This window comes from Aulonocara stuartgranti, assembly GCF_965226115.1.
Source record: "Aulonocara stuartgranti genome assembly, chromosome: 3".
Classification (NCBI taxonomy): domain Eukaryota; kingdom Metazoa; phylum Chordata; class Actinopteri; order Cichliformes; family Cichlidae; genus Aulonocara; species Aulonocara stuartgranti.
In genome coordinates this window covers 25,631,536-25,647,740 of record NC_138941.1, presented here as the reverse complement: position 1 = coordinate 25,647,740, position 16,205 = coordinate 25,631,536, and the positions used below count along the sequence as shown (strand labels likewise).

The window sequence follows — 16,205 nt, the reverse complement described above, 5'->3', positions numbered from 1 at the left end:
TGAGCGCTTCATCCTCCATTTCTTCCAAACGCTTTTCCTCTAGTTCGACTTGGTCACACCAAGGAAGAGAGGAAAGGGAAGAGTCTAGTGGCTCATCCCAGGGAAGAGTGTAGGGGTCAACTTCTTGTCCCTTTGGATTTGTTTGAGACATCTTGGGTCTGGATACAGTTAGAATTGCAAAGGATCCAAATATTTCAAAAGGCTTTTCTGGCGAACGGTTCAATGCTGCACACATCAATGCTGCGAGAAACGGACTAAAAGTCGTTGCTCTTCACCGCTATTTATAGATTTTTGGATCAAAGGATCAAAGGATCAGAATGGTGGTAAGATTCTACATGTGTGTGACGTCATAATTCTGTAAGGCAATGAGGTTGTCACGTGATATTTTTGGAGGAGGGCATTTTTCAATTTGGACAAATTATCAATAAAGTTTCAATCTCTGTTATTTTTCCCCAAAAAACGTGTTGTCGCAATAATGTTTTCTACTGTAATTTGTGCCAACAGATGGCGCAGTTTAAAGTTGGCTGTTACTCTGCCCAGGCTGCTACCATAGAAGAAGAATGTAGACCAATAGTACTTTAACGATGTCCGCTGATCGTTTCCGTGTAAATCTTAGCATTGCTTTAGCCGTCAAGCTAAAGGTTTAGCTTCATACTGCCATATTTTCAGAGTAACAAAATATTTAAACGGTCTCAGATCATGGTGAGTATTTGAAAAAAATGTTTATTTAATGAGAAGCCTGTGATGTGGAAAGGTTAGCAAGCGTAATTTTGCCTATTGTGTTATACACGTGTGCTTACATCCGAGTATTGTTGATCTTTTCTAAGGTCCATGGGTTTATCCAACGAGCAGCTAAGTCACCGTTATATCTGTAATTTTGTGGGCAACGTCTTAATGCAAAAAAAAAAATCCCAAAGCAACGAAGCAAAGACTAAAAAAACCACACAATGCGTTTTTAAGCTCTCTCTGCGTTCACTGCCTCTGCAAGTGTCAAACTTCCTCGCTTTAGCTGATGCTAACCAACATTAGCGCTTACGGTTCGTATATAACACAACTGTCAGCCCTTCACTTTTGGTGCCGACAACATTTTGAGCATTTTCGACAGTTTGTGAAATGGTCGTCATTGGCATTACATGCCAGTAGTGTTCGCTAACTGACTTTACCGGTGATTATATTTATTATTGTTATTATAATTATTATGTATTATGATTAGTTTCCCCACCGGAAGAATGCGACGTTCTTGCCAGAACATTCCCAAATAATTGACCACGTTTATTAACAGATTAATTTTATCCACAGTTTTAGGGTGAGCTAGAATAGATATATGGTTTCAGTAATACGAATAAGGGCGCAACAACATAGAGACAATGACGATCACTCTCATAATTTCATTACGTTAGTGCACCCGTCGCTCCGCATCCTTAACGCTACATTGATGTCAAGAGTCTCTGACACAGCTGTGCTCTGCAGCACAGACACCCTGCTTATCTGTGATTCGGCCAGACTGGTGTTGAACTCCAAAGACATGCGCGGGGTTAGGTTAGTTGGCTGTTGGTGTGAGTGGTTGTCTGAGTCTCTCTAATAACCCTCCAACAGACTGGCGACCTGTCCAGGGTGTACTTTTGCCCTATGACAGCTGGAATACAACCTGAATAAAATAAGTAGGAGAAAATGAATGATGTTTATGAACTGTAGTTAATGTAGTCAGACAATAAGTTACCGAGCAACAGGCCACAAGTCTTGGTGCAGAATCATACTAAGATTTAAAAAATAAAATGTTGGCACTGGTGTTTGAAACAGTATACTGTCAGTAAGACTGGAGCAACTGCACACATCTGGAAACTAATAACTAGAGTAGTTAAGTAACATTTTGTTACTGCATCCATTTAGCCAGGTATAATTAGCATGTCTACATACATGTCATTTCTAATGTGGTCCTATGTGGTATGTTGTAGGACAGTGAAGTGTCTGACACTGACCATGTACCAGTGCCTGAGAACACTGGTATGGAGGGGGAGAACGCACCTCTTTACTGTATTTGTCAGAAACCAAACATCAACTGCTTCATGATGTAAGTATATATCAGTTTTATATTTGCAGTACGCGCAGTAGGGGTGGGCGCTAGCTTCAGCAATGTTATCAGAGATTTTCTTTTTTAAAAATGAAGATCTTCTATTTCGAGAAAACTACCAATAAGGATATATGCACAGATATAGAAAACAATACTGTAACATTTTATTGATGCTTGCAGTTTGGAGGCAGCAGTATTTGCAAGTGTAACTAAATTCCAGGCATTTTCCATCCTTCTTTTCATATCAGCTTTTTTCTAATTGTCAGTGTGAACCAAGGTGTCAGCAGCAGCATTATAGTGCAAAAGTAGTGACCCAGCATAGATCAAATGTAAGCACAAAAGTAGCCAAGGTAGTGTTTTTCCTGGAAATTTTAAGTGAAAGGATAAAGTAACTGCTTACCACTTTAGTTTAACAATGACTAATGAAATGTAACCGTGTAACTCATCAGCAGTCTGCACAGTATGGTCACATATTAAAACTGAAGAATATGTTGTACTTGTTGTAGTGTTTCATCATGGGTCCAGTTTTTACCCAGGTGCTTAAAGCCCTTCTTTACCCTCATGTAACGCCAACAGTAATTTCCAACCACTATTTCCTGTTCCTGTCAGTCAAACAAACAGACGACAAACATCTTCTATAAACAGGAATAATGTCATTTTATCGGATTAGAAAACATCTAATCTAGCGTTGATATTACACTGCTGTTTAGTGTCTGGCTAATCTCAGTGTCACCAAAATATCTGCCCTACATGTCAAACAATGAGAGAACTTGAAACGGTAACATCACCTAGCAGCTTATTTTAATTAGTGCTAACGCTTTGTTTGCTGGCTAACATTGCTATTATTATAGTCACAGTTAATTGACTTTGAATAGCTTTATTTCAAAAGTAATTTTACAATTTCACAGCCATTTAGCTGTGTTAACTGTACATGCTGTAGGTCATAAGGCGTGCATGGATCATTTTTATAATCAGCCTCTTATCTTTTGTCCACCACAGACTTTGCCATGATAAATTGGTCAGTTGACAACCAGGAGCCGTACACCTTAACCTCAGAGGCCAGGACATCCAGGGGCAGTGTGAACACGCACTTGTTTAAGTGGGACGCAAGATGGACTATAGAGGGCCAGCCCCTTGCCAGACAACCAAGTGCTGTCCCTGTCCACGGCCAGTGTGAGAAGGACTCTCACTAAAGTCAACCCACACAAAGTTGCTGGACCAGACAATATACCTGGACGCGTGCTCGGAGCCCGTGCTGACCAGCTGACTGATGTCCTAGCGGGCATCTTTAACATCTCCCTGAGTCAAGCTGTTGTGCCACAGTGCTTTAAAACCACCACCATCATACCTGTCCCCAGACCTTCCCAAAGCCTAATTACACAATGATTGCCTGAGCCTATTCTTGTTAAATGATGAAAAACTCAAAGGCACGTTTGGGCAGTGGATCTGTGTGAAATCAGCAGCTTGCAAAACTAAATCAAAATGTGTGCAATTGATTCTAAAAATAGAAATCACAATAAAGTTCAACATTTACTAAAACTGCCATTCAGTCATCTGAGAATCTTTACTCATGAAATTATAACGGTTAGATGAATGTATATGCAGTGATTTACTGATCAATGATAAAAGGGGAGATTTATGCAATAACGAAGACTGTCATGAAAAGTATTTGGCATCTGATCTCCTGTAACCTGCGGAGCTAAGCTGTTTTACCAGCTCTGCTCTCTGATTTTTCTTTTTTCTTTTATGAAAAAACACAAGTTGTCAAAGTTATTTGTTTGCAAATGTATTTCAGAAATATCGACATACTTTTTTTAATCAGCAGAAACTTTATGTCAGTAGTGCAAAAACCTGCACTGATCTGACCTCATTTCTTCCTCATCCTGATTCCTGACCTGGGAAGGGAGAGAAATATTTGTTTTTGTTTGTCTTCTTGTTTTATTTAATTCCTTGTGGGATTTGGATCCAACACGTAAAGTATGCATATTATGCACACACACAAACACACATGCAGCTATTACCCATTTCTTGTATTCTTGAATAAAGACATTGATTTGACACATTTAATTAGCAGCCAATTGTTTTTAATTGTTCAATTATTAAGAAAAAAGAGAAGGTGGGTGGGATGTAAAGGGAGAGAGGAGAGAAAACCCCAACAATCCCCTCCGAGCAAGCACTAGGCGACAGTGGATAGGAAAAACTCCCTTTAAAATTAAAGGAAGAAACCTATGACAGAACCAGGCTCTAGAGGGGGCAGTCAACTGTCGGGACTGGTTGGGGGGTGACTGTGAAGAGAGGGGAGGGAGATGGGAGAGGTGTTAGTAGTTAAGGGGGGGGGGGAATTAAGCTGGAATAGAGGTGGGGGAAGAAGAGGTGACATTGGCAGTAGTGAGAGAAGGAGTGTTCTTCCTCGAGAAGAAGCAGAAGCGTTTTTTCTTTTTCTGCTTTTTCTCAAGGATGAGGATCAGCTCCTCGATTGTTTCGGTGTTTTGCTTCTGCAGCTTGTTGCATTTTTTCACCACTTCTTCTTTTTCGCCTTGTTTTTCTTCCAACCTTTCTGTCAGCACTTTAGATGTTACCTCCTGTTTTTGTAGTTTTTCATTTTCTCCTTCCAGCTCAGATGCTTTGAACTTCAGTTTGTTGTAAAGTTCTTGCAGGTTTTGGTTGTTCTTCTCAAACTCCTGGAGAAGAAGTTTTTCTTCTCTCTGCTTACTGACCAGCTGTTCTCTTTCTTGAAGCAGGTCTTGATATTTGTGCAGTGTCTCATTGAACTTTACCTGCAGCATCCTGTCATTTCCCTCCATGAGCTGGAGTTGGCACTCCATGTCTCCCTGCTTTCTGTCCAGCTGCTCTTTCTCTTGAAGGATTGCTTTATTTTGTCGCAGAGCTTCATCGAGCTTTCCTTGCAAGCTTTCATTTTGTTGCTTGATGCTCTGAAGATTGGAATCCATTTCTTTTTGTTTGCTTTCTTGTTCCCTTTTCTCTTGGAGGAGCTTCTCATTTGCTTGCTCTGTGCGATCAAGCCTTTTTTTGTCAACATTGTACTTTAGCTCCATGTCTCGGAGGTTGCTGTGCAGCCCTCTCTTCTTCATGCCATCTTCTTTCTTCTCTTGGAGGAGTTTTCTATTTTGTCGAAGAGCTTCATCAAGCTTTCCTTGCAAGCTTTCATTGTGTTGCTTGATGCTCTGAAGCTTGGAATCCATTTCTTTCTCTTTTAACTCCTGTTGCCTTTTTTCTTGGAGAAGCTTTTCATTTTCTAGCAGTGTGCGATCAAGCTTTTTTTTGTATACACTGTACATTAGCTCCATTTCTTGGAGATTGCTGTACAGCCCTCTCTTCTTCGTGCCGTCTTGTTTTTTCTCTTGGACAAGTTTTTTATTTTGTTGCAGGGCTTCATCAAGCTTTCCTTGGAGCTCCTGGTTCTTTTTGTCCATGTCATGGAGATCTTGTTGTTTCTCCTCAATAATAGCTTCCTTTTCTTGAAGCTGGTATGACAACTTTTTTAGCTGAGCGCTCTTTTGCTCATTTTCCTCCATCAAGAACTTAATCTTCTCGGTGTTTCTGAGCGCTTCATCCTCCATTTCTTCCAAACGCTTTTCCTCTAGTTCGACTTGGTCACACCAAGGAAGAGAGGAAAGGGAAGAGTCTAGTGGCTCATCCCAGGGAAGAGTGTAGGGGTCAACTTCTTGTCCCTTTGGATTTGTTTGAGACATCTTGGGTCTGGATACAGTTAGAATTGCAAAGGATCCAAATATTTCAAAAGGCTTTTCTGGCGAACGGTTCAATGCTGCACACATCAATGCTGCGAGAAACGGACTAAAAGTCGTTGCTCTTCACCGCTATTTATAGATTTTTGGATCAAAGGATCAAAGGATCAGAATGGTGGTAAGATTCTACATGTGTGTGACGTCATAATTCTGTAAGGCAATGAGGTTGTCACGTGATATTTTTGGAGGAGGGCATTTTTCAATTTGGACAAATTATCAATAAAGTTTCAATCTCTGTTATTTTTCCCCAAAAAACGTGTTGTCGCAATAATGTTTTCTACTGTAATTTGTGCCAACAGATGGCGCAGTTTAAAGTTGGCTGTTACTCTGCCCAGGCTGCTACCATAGAAGAAGAATGTAGACCAATAGTACTTTAACGATGTCCGCTGATCGTTTCCGTGTAAATCTTAGCATTGCTTTAGCCGTCAAGCTAAAGGTTTAGCTTCATACTGCCATATTTTCAGAGTAACAAAATATTTAAACGGTCTCAGATCATGGTGAGTATTTGAAAAAAATGTTTATTTAATGAGAAGCCTGTGATGTGGAAAGGTTAGCAAGCGTAATTTTGCCTATTGTGTTATACACGGGTGCTTACATCCGAGTATTGTTGATCTTTTCTAAGGTCCATGGGTTTATCCAACGAGCAGCTAAGTCACCGTTATATCTGTAATTTTGTGGGCAACGTCTTAATGCAAAAAAAAAAATCCCAAAGCAACGAAGCAAAGACTAAAAAACCACACAATGCGTTTTTAAGCTCTCTCTGCGTTCACTGCCTCTGCAAGTGTCAAACTTCCTCGCTTTAGCTGATGCTAACCAACATTAGCGCTTACGGTTCGTATATAACACAACTGTCAGCCCTTCACTTTTGGTGCCGACAACATTTTGAGCATTTTCGACAGTTTGTGAAATGGTCGTCATTGGCATTACATGCCAGTAGTGTTCGCTAACTGACTTTACCGGTGATTATATTTATTATTGTTATTATAATTACTATGTATTATGATTAGTTTCCCCACCGGAAGAATGCGACGTTCTTGCCAGAACATTCCCAAATAATTGACCACGTTTATTAACAGATTAATTTTATCCACAGTTTTAGGGTGAGCTAGAATAGATATATGGTTTCAGTAATACGAATAAGGGCGCAACAACATAGAGACAATGACGATCACTCTCATAATTTCATTACGTTAGTGCACCCGTCGCTCCGCATCCTTAACGCTACATTGATGTCAAGAGTCTCTGACACAGCTGTGCTCTGCAGCACAGACACCCTGCTTATCTGTGATTCGGCCAGACTGGTGTTGAACTCCAAAGACATGCGCGGGGTTAGGTTAGTTGGCTGTTGGTGTGAGTGGTTGTCTGAGTCTCTCTAATAACCCTCCAACAGACTGGCGACCTGTCCAGGGTGTACTTTTGCCCTATGACAGCTGGAATACAACCTGAATAAAATAAGTAGGAGAAAATGAATGATGTTTATGAACTGTAGTTAATGTAGTCAGACAATAAGTTACCGAGCAACAGGCCACAAGTCTTGGTGCAGAATCATACTAAGATTTAAAAAATAAAATGTTGGCACTGGTGTTTGAAACAGTATACTGTCAGTAAGACTGGAGCAACTGCACACATCTGGAAACTAATAACTAGAGTAGTTAAGTAACATTTTGTTACTGCATCCATTTAGCCAGGTATAATTAGCATGTCTACATACATGTCATTTCTAATGTGGTCCTATGTGGTATGTTGTAGGACAGTGAAGTGTCTGACACTGACCATGTACCAGTGCCTGAGAACACTGGTATGGAGGGGGAGAACGCACCTCTTTACTGTATTTGTCAGAAACCAAACATCAACTGCTTCATGATGTAAGTATATATCAGTTTTATATTTGCAGTACGCGCAGTAGGGGTGGGCGCTAGCTTCAGCAATGTTATCAGAGATTTTCTTTTTTAAAAATGAAGATCTTCTATTTCGAGAAAACTACCAATAAGGATATATGCACAGATATAGAAAACAATACTGTAACATTTTATTGATGCTTGCAGTTTGGAGGCAGCAGTATTTGCAAGTGTAACTAAATTCCAGGCATTTTCCATCCTTCTTTTCATATCAGCTTTTTTCTAATTGTCAGTGTGAACCAAGGTGTCAGCAGCAGCATTATAGTGCAAAAGTAGTGACCCAGCATAGATCAAATGTAAGCACAAAAGTAGCCAAGGTAGTGTTTTTCCTGGAAATTTTAAGTGAAAGGATAAAGTAACTGCTTACCACTTTAGTTTAACAATGACTAATGAAATGTAACCGTGTAACTCATCAGCAGTCTGCACAGTATGGTCACATATTAAAACTGAAGAATATGTTGTACTTGTTGTAGTGTTTCATCATGGGTCCAGTTTTTACCCAGGTGCTTAAAGCCCTTCTTTACCCTCATGTAACGCCAACAGTAATTTCCAACCACTATTTCCTGTTCCTGTCAGTCAAACAAACAGACGACAAACATCTTCTATAAACAGGAATAATGTCATTTTATCGGATTAGAAAACATCTAATCTAGCGTTGATATTACACTGCTGTTTAGTGTCTGGCTAATCTCAGTGTCACCAAAATATCTGCCCTACATGTCAAACAATGAGAGAACTTGAAACGGTAACATCACCTAGCAGCTTATTTTAATTAGTGCTAACGCTTTGTTTGCTGGCTAACATTGCTATTATTATAGTCACAGTTAATTGACTTTGAATAGCTTTATTTCAAAAGTAATTTTACAATTTCACAGCCATTTAGCTGTGTTAACTGTACATGCTGTAGGTCATAAGGCGTGCATGGATCATTTTTATAATCAGCCTCTTATCTTTTGTCCACCACAGACTTTGCCATGATAAATTGGTCAGTTGACAACCAGGAGCCGTACACCTTAACCTCAGAGGCCAGGACATCCAGGGGCAGTGTGAACACGCACTTGTTTAAGTGGGACGCAAGATGGACTATAGAGGGCCAGCCCCTTGCCAGACAACCAAGTGCTGTCCCTGTCCACGGCCAGTGTGAGAAGGACTCTCACTAAAGTCAACCCACACAAAGTTGCTGGACCAGACAATATACCTGGACGCGTGCTCGGAGCCCGTGCTGACCAGCTGACTGATGTCCTAGCGGGCATCTTTAACATCTCCCTGAGTCAAGCTGTTGTGCCACAGTGCTTTAAAACCACCACCATCATACCTGTCCCCAGACCTTCCCAAAGCCTAGTTACACAATGATTGCCTGAGCCTATTCTTGTTAAATGATGAAAAACTCAAAGGCACGTTTGGGCAGTGGATCTGTGTGAAATCAGCAGCTTGCAAAACTAAATCAAAATGTGTGCTATTGATTCTAAAAATAGAAATCACAATAAAGTTCAACATTTACTAAAACCGCCATTCAGTCATCTGAGAATCTTTACTCATGAAATTATAACGGTTAGATGAATGTATATGCAGTGATTTACTGATCAATGATAAAAGGGGAGATTTATGCAATAACGAAGACTGTCATGAAAAGTATTTGGCATCTGATCTCCTGTAACCTGCGGAGCTAAGCTGTTTTACCAGCTCTGCTCTCTGATTTTTCTTTTTTCTTTTATGAAAAAACACAAGTTGTCAAAGTTATTTGTTTGCAAATGTATTTCAGAAATATCGACATACTTTTTTTAATCAGCAGAAACTTTCTGTCAGTAGTGCAAAAACCTGCACTGATCTGACCTCATTTCTTCCTCATCCTGATTCCTGACCTGGGAAGGGAGAGAAATATTTGTTTTTGTTTGTCTTCTTGTTTTATTTAATTCCTTGTGGGATTTGGATCCAACACGTAAAGTATGCATATTATGCACACACACAAACACACATGCAGCTATTACCCATTTCTTGTATTCTTGAATAAAGACATTGATTTGACACATTTAATTAGCAGCCAATTGTTTTTAATTGTTCAATTGTTAAGAAAAAAGAGAAGGTGGGTGGGATGTAAAGGGAGAGAGGAGAGAAAACCCCAACAATCCCCTCCGAGCAAGCACTAGGCGACAGTGGATAGGAAAAACTCCCTTTAAAATTAAAGGAAGAAACCTATGACAGAACCAGGCTCTAGAGGGGGCAGTCAACTGTCGGGACTGGTTGGGGGGTGACTGTGAAGAGAGGGGAGGGAGATGGGAGAGGTGTTAGTAGTTAAGGGGGGGGGGGAATTAAGCTGGAATAGAGGTGGGGGAAGAAGAGGTGACATTGGCAGTAGTGAGAGAAGGAGTGTTCTTCCTCGAGAAGAAGCAGAAGCGTTTTTTCTTTTTCTGCTTTTTCTCAAGGATGAGGATCAGCTCCTCGATTGTTTCGGTGTTTTGCTTCTGCAGCTTGTTGCATTTTTTCACCACTTCTTCTTTTTCGCCTTGTTTTTCTTCCAACCTTTCTGTCAGCACTTTAGATGTTACCTCCTGTTTTTGTAGTTTTTCATTTTCTCCTTCCAGCTCAGATGCTTTGAACTTCAGTTTGTTGTAAAGTTCTTGCAGGTTTTGGTTGTTCTTCTCAAACTCCTGGAGAAGAAGTTTTTCTTCTCTCTGCTTACTGACCAGCTGTTCTCTTTCTTGAAGCAGGTCTTGATATTTGTGCAGTGTCTCATTGAACTTTACCTGCAGCATCCTGTCATTTCCCTCCATGAGCTGGAGTTGGCACTCCATGTCTCCCTGCTTTCTGTCCAGCTGCTCTTTCTCTTGAAGGATTGCTTTATTTTGTCGCAGAGCTTCATCGAGCTTTCCTTGCAAGCTTTCATTTTGTTGCTTGATGCTCTGAAGATTGGAATCCATTTCTTTTTGTTTGCTTTCTTGTTCCCTTTTCTCTTGGAGGAGCTTCTCATTTGCTTGCTCTGTGCGATCAAGCCTTTTTTTGTCAACATTGTACTTTAGCTCCATGTCTCGGAGGTTGCTGTGCAGCCCTCTCTTCTTCATGCCATCTTCTTTCTTCTCTTGGAGGAGTTTTCTATTTTGTCGAAGAGCTTCATCAAGCTTTCCTTGCAAGCTTTCATTGTGTTGCTTGATGCTCTGAAGCTTGGAATCCATTTCTTTCTCTTTTAACTCCTGTTGCCTTTTTTCTTGGAGAAGCTTTTCATTTTCTAGCAGTGTGCGATCAAGCTTTTTTTTGTATACACTGTACATTAGCTCCATTTCTTGGAGATTGCTGTACAGCCCTCTCTTCTTCGTGCCGTCTTGTTTTTTCTCTTGGACAAGTTTTTTATTTTGTTGCAGGGCTTCATCAAGCTTTCCTTGGAGCTCCTGGTTCTTTTTGTCCATGTCATGGAGATCTTGTTGTTTCTCCTCAATAATAGCTTCCTTTTCTTGAAGCTGGTATGACAACTTTTTTAGCTGAGCGCTCTTTTGCTCATTTTCCTCCATCAAGAACTTAATCTTCTCGGTGTTTCTGAGCGCTTCATCCTCCATTTCTTCCAAACGCTTTTCCTCTAGTTCGACTTGGTCACACCAAGGAAGAGAGGAAAGGGAAGAGTCTAGTGGCTCATCCCAGGGAAGAGTGTAGGGGTCAACTTCTTGTCCCTTTGGATTTGTTTGAGACATCTTGGGTCTGGATACAGTTAGAATTGCAAAGGATCCAAATATTTCAAAAGGCTTTTCTGGCGAACGGTTCAATGCTGCACACATCAATGCTGCGAGAAACGGACTAAAAGTCGTTGCTCTTCACCGCTATTTATAGATTTTTGGATCAAAGGATCAAAGGATCAGAATGGTGGTAAGATTCTACATGTGTGTGACGTCATAATTCTGTAAGGCAATGAGGTTGTCACGTGATATTTTTGGAGGAGGGCATTTTTCAATTTGGACAAATTATCAATAAAGTTTCAATCTCTGTTATTTTTCCCCAAAAAACGTGTTGTCGCAATAATGTTTTCTACTGTAATTTGTGCCAACAGATGGCGCAGTTTAAAGTTGGCTGTTACTCTGCCCAGGCTGCTACCATAGAAGAAGAATGTAGACCAATAGTACTTTAACGATGTCCGCTGATCGTTTCCGTGTAAATCTTAGCATTGCTTTAGCCGTCAAGCTAAAGGTTTAGCTTCATACTGCCATATTTTCAGAGTAACAAAATATTTAAACGGTCTCAGATCATGGTGAGTATTTGAAAAAAATGTTTATTTAATGAGAAGCCTGTGATGTGGAAAGGTTAGCAAGCGTAATTTTGCCTATTGTGTTATACACGTGTGCTTACATCCGAGTATTGTTGATCTTTTCTAAGGTCCATGGGTTTATCCAACGAGCAGCTAAGTCACCGTTATATCTGTAATTTTGTGGGCAACGTCTTAATGCAAAAAAAAAAATCCCAAAGCAACGAAGCAAAGACTAAAAAAACCACACAATGCGTTTTTAAGCTCTCTCTGCGTTCACTGCCTCTGCAAGTGTCAAACTTCCTCGCTTTAGCTGATGCTAACCAACATTAGCGCTTACGGTTCGTATATAACACAACTGTCAGCCCTTCACTTTTGGTGCCGACAACATTTTGAGCATTTTCGACAGTTTGTGAAATGGTCGTCATTGGCATTACATGCCAGTAGTGTTCGCTAACTGACTTTACCGGTGATTATATTTATTATTGTTATTATAATTACTATGTATTATGATTAGTTTCCCCACCGGAAGAATGCGACGTTCTTGCCAGAACATTCCCAAATAATTGACCACGTTTATTAACAGATTAATTTTATCCACAGTTTTAGGGTGAGCTAGAATAGATATATGGTTTCAGTAATACGAATAAGGGCGCAACAACATAGAGACAATGACGATCACTCTCATAATTTCATTACGTTAGTGCACCCGTCGCTCCGCATCCTTAACGCTACATTGATGTCAAGAGTCTCTGACACAGCTGTGCTCTGCAGCACAGACACCCTGCTTATCTGTGATTCGGCCAGACTGGTGTTGAACTCCAAAGACATGCGCGGGGTTAGGTTAGTTGGCTGTTGGTGTGAGTGGTTGTCTGAGTCTCTCTAATAACCCTCCAACAGACTGGCGACCTGTCCAGGGTGTACTTTTGCCCTATGACAGCTGGAATACAACCTGAATAAAATAAGTAGGAGAAAATGAATGATGTTTATGAACTGTAGTTAATGTAGTCAGACAATAAGTTACCGAGCAACAGGCCACAAGTCTTGGTGCAGAATCATACTAAGATTTAAAAAATAAAATGTTGGCACTGGTGTTTGAAACAGTATACTGTCAGTAAGACTGGAGCAACTGCACACATCTGGAAACTAATAACTAGAGTAGTTAAGTAACATTTTGTTACTGCATCCATTTAGCCAGGTATAATTAGCATGTCTACATACATGTCATTTCTAATGTGGTCCTATGTGGTATGTTGTAGGACAGTGAAGTGTCTGACACTGACCATGTACCAGTGCCTGAGAACACTGGTATGGAGGGGGAGAACGCACCTCTTTACTGTATTTGTCAGAAACCAAACATCAACTGCTTCATGATGTAAGTATATATCAGTTTTATATTTGCAGTACGCGCAGTAGGGGTGGGCGCTAGCTTCAGCAATGTTATCAGAGATTTTCTTTTTTAAAAATGAAGATCTTCTATTTCGAGAAAACTACCAATAAGGATATATGCACAGATATAGAAAACAATACTGTAACATTTTATTGATGCTTGCAGTTTGGAGGCAGCAGTATTTGCAAGTGTAACTAAATTCCAGGCATTTTCCATCCTTCTTTTCATATCAGCTTTTTTCTAATTGTCAGTGTGAACCAAGGTGTCAGCAGCAGCATTATAGTGCAAAAGTAGTGACCCAGCATAGATCAAATGTAAGCACAAAAGTAGCCAAGGTAGTGTTTTTCCTGGAAATTTTAAGTGAAAGGATAAAGTAACTGCTTACCACTTTAGTTTAACAATGACTAATGAAATGTAACCGTGTAACTCATCAGCAGTCTGCACAGTATGGTCACATATTAAAACTGAAGAATATGTTGTACTTGTTGTAGTGTTTCATCATGGGTCCAGTTTTTACCCAGGTGCTTAAAGCCCTTCTTTACCCTCATGTAACGCCAACAGTAATTTCCAACCACTATTTCCTGTTCCTGTCAGTCAAACAAACAGACGACAAACATCTTCTATAAACAGGAATAATGTCATTTTATCGGATTAGAAAACATCTAATCTAGCGTTGATATTACACTGCTGTTTAGTGTCTGGCTAATCTCAGTGTCACCAAAATATCTGCCCTACATGTCAAACAATGAGAGAACTTGAAACGGTAACATCACCTAGCAGCTTATTTTAATTAGTGCTAACGCTTTGTTTGCTGGCTAACATTGCTATTATTATAGTCACAGTTAATTGACTTTGAATAGCTTTATTTCAAAAGTAATTTTACAATTTCACAGCCATTTAGCTGTGTTAACTGTACATGCTGTAGGTCATAAGGCGTGCATGGATCATTTTTATAATCAGCCTCTTATCTTTTGTCCACCACAGACTTTGCCATGATAAATTGGTCAGTTGACAACCAGGAGCCGTACACCTTAACCTCAGAGGCCAGGACATCCAGGGGCAGTGTGAACACGCACTTGTTTAAGTGGGACGCAAGATGGACTATAGAGGGCCAGCCCCTTGCCAGACAACCAAGTGCTGTCCCTGTCCACGGCCAGTGTGAGAAGGACTCTCACTAAAGTCAACCCACACAAAGTTGCTGGACCAGACAATATACCTGGACGCGTGCTCGGAGCCCGTGCTGACCAGCTGACTGATGTCCTAGCGGGCATCTTTAACATCTCCCTGAGTCAAGCTGTTGTGCCACAGTGCTTTAAAACCACCACCATCATACCTGTCCCCAGACCTTCCCAAAGCCTAGTTACACAATGATTGCCTGAGCCTATTCTTGTTAAATGATGAAAAACTCAAAGGCACGTTTGGGCAGTGGATCTGTGTGAAATCAGCAGCTTGCAAAACTAAATCAAAATGTGTGCTATTGATTCTAAAAATAGAAATCACAATAAAGTTCAACATTTACTAAAACCGCCATTCAGTCATCTGAGAATCTTTACTCATGAAATTATAACGGTTAGATGAATGTATATGCAGTGATTTACTGATCAATGATAAAAGGGGAGATTTATGCAATAACGAAGACTGTCATGAAAAGTATTTGGCATCTGATCTCCTGTAACCTGCGGAGCTAAGCTGTTTTACCAGCTCTGCTCTCTGATTTTTCTTTTTTCTTTTATGAAAAAACACAAGTTGTCAAAGTTATTTGTTTGCAAATGTATTTCAGAAATATCGACATACTTTTTTTAATCAGCAGAAACTTTCTGTCAGTAGTGCAAAAACCTGCACTGATCTGACCTCATTTCTTCCTCATCCTGATTCCTGACCTGGGAAGGGAGAGAAATATTTGTTTTTGTTTGTCTTCTTGTTTTATTTAATTCCTTGTGGGATTTGGATCCAACACGTAAAGTATGCATATTATGCACACACACAAACACACATGCAGCTATTACCCATTTCTTGTATTCTTGAATAAAGACATTGATTTGACACATTTAATTAGCAGCCAATTGTTTTTAATTGTTCAATTGTTAAGAAAAAAGAGAAGGTGGGTGGGATGTAAAGGGAGAGAGGAGAGAAAACCCCAACAATCCCCTCTGAGCAAGCACTAGGCGACAGTGGATAGGAAAAACTCCCTTTAAAATTAAAGGAAGAAACCTATGACAGAACCAAGCTCTAGAGGGGGCAGTCAACTGTCGGGACTGGTTGGGGGGTGACTGTGAAGAGAGGGGAGGGAGATGGGAGAGGTGTTAGTAGTTAAGGGGGGGGGGGGGAATTAAGCTGGAATAGAGGTGGGGGAAGAAGAGGTGACATTGGCAGTAGTGAGAGAAGGAGTGTTCTTCCTCGAGAAGAAGCAGAAGCGTTTTTTCTTTTTCTGCTTTTTCTCAAGGATGAGGATCAGCTCCTCGATTGTTTCGGTGTTTTGCTTCTGCAGCTTGTTGCATTTTTTCACCACTTCTTCTTTTTCGCCTTGTTTTTCTTCCAACCTTTCTGTCAGCACTTTAGATGTTACCTCCTGTTTTTGTAGTTTTTCATTTTCTCCTTCCAGCTCAGATGCTTTGAACTTCAGTTTGTTGTAAAGTTCTTGCAGGTTTTGGTTGTTCTTCTCAAACTCCTGGAGAAGAAGTTTTTCTTCTCTCTGCTTACTGACCAGCTGTTCTCTTTCTTGAAGCAGGTCTTGATATTTGTGCAGTGTCTCATTGAACTTTACCTGCAGCATCCTGTCATTTCCCTCCATGAGCTGGAGTTGGCACTCCATGTCTCCCTGCTTTCTGTCCAGCTGCTCTTTCTCTTGAAGGAT

The 16,205-nt window shown here is 40.4% G+C and overlaps 3 long non-coding RNA genes across 3 annotated transcripts; all 3 read left to right on the top strand.

The window, feature by feature from the left end:
• Nucleotides 1-520: 520 nt before the first annotated feature.
• Nucleotides 521-4,138, top strand: LOC309704025. Its single transcript, XR_014276118.1, has 3 exons — nt 521-702; nt 1,956-2,071; nt 3,071-4,138. It is a non-coding gene; the product is annotated as an uncharacterized lncRNA (long non-coding RNA).
• A 2,015-nt stretch (nt 4,139-6,153) lies between these two features.
• Nucleotides 6,154-9,770, top strand: LOC309703313. The gene is made up of 3 exons (XR_014275848.1): nt 6,154-6,335; nt 7,588-7,703; nt 8,703-9,770. It is a non-coding gene; the product is annotated as an uncharacterized lncRNA (long non-coding RNA).
• Nucleotides 9,771-11,786: 2,016 nt separating this feature from the next.
• Nucleotides 11,787-15,403, top strand: LOC309701757. Its single transcript, XR_014275238.1, has 3 exons — nt 11,787-11,967; nt 13,221-13,336; nt 14,336-15,403. It is a non-coding gene; the product is annotated as an uncharacterized lncRNA (long non-coding RNA).
• The last annotated feature ends 802 nt before the right edge of the window (nt 15,404-16,205 follow it).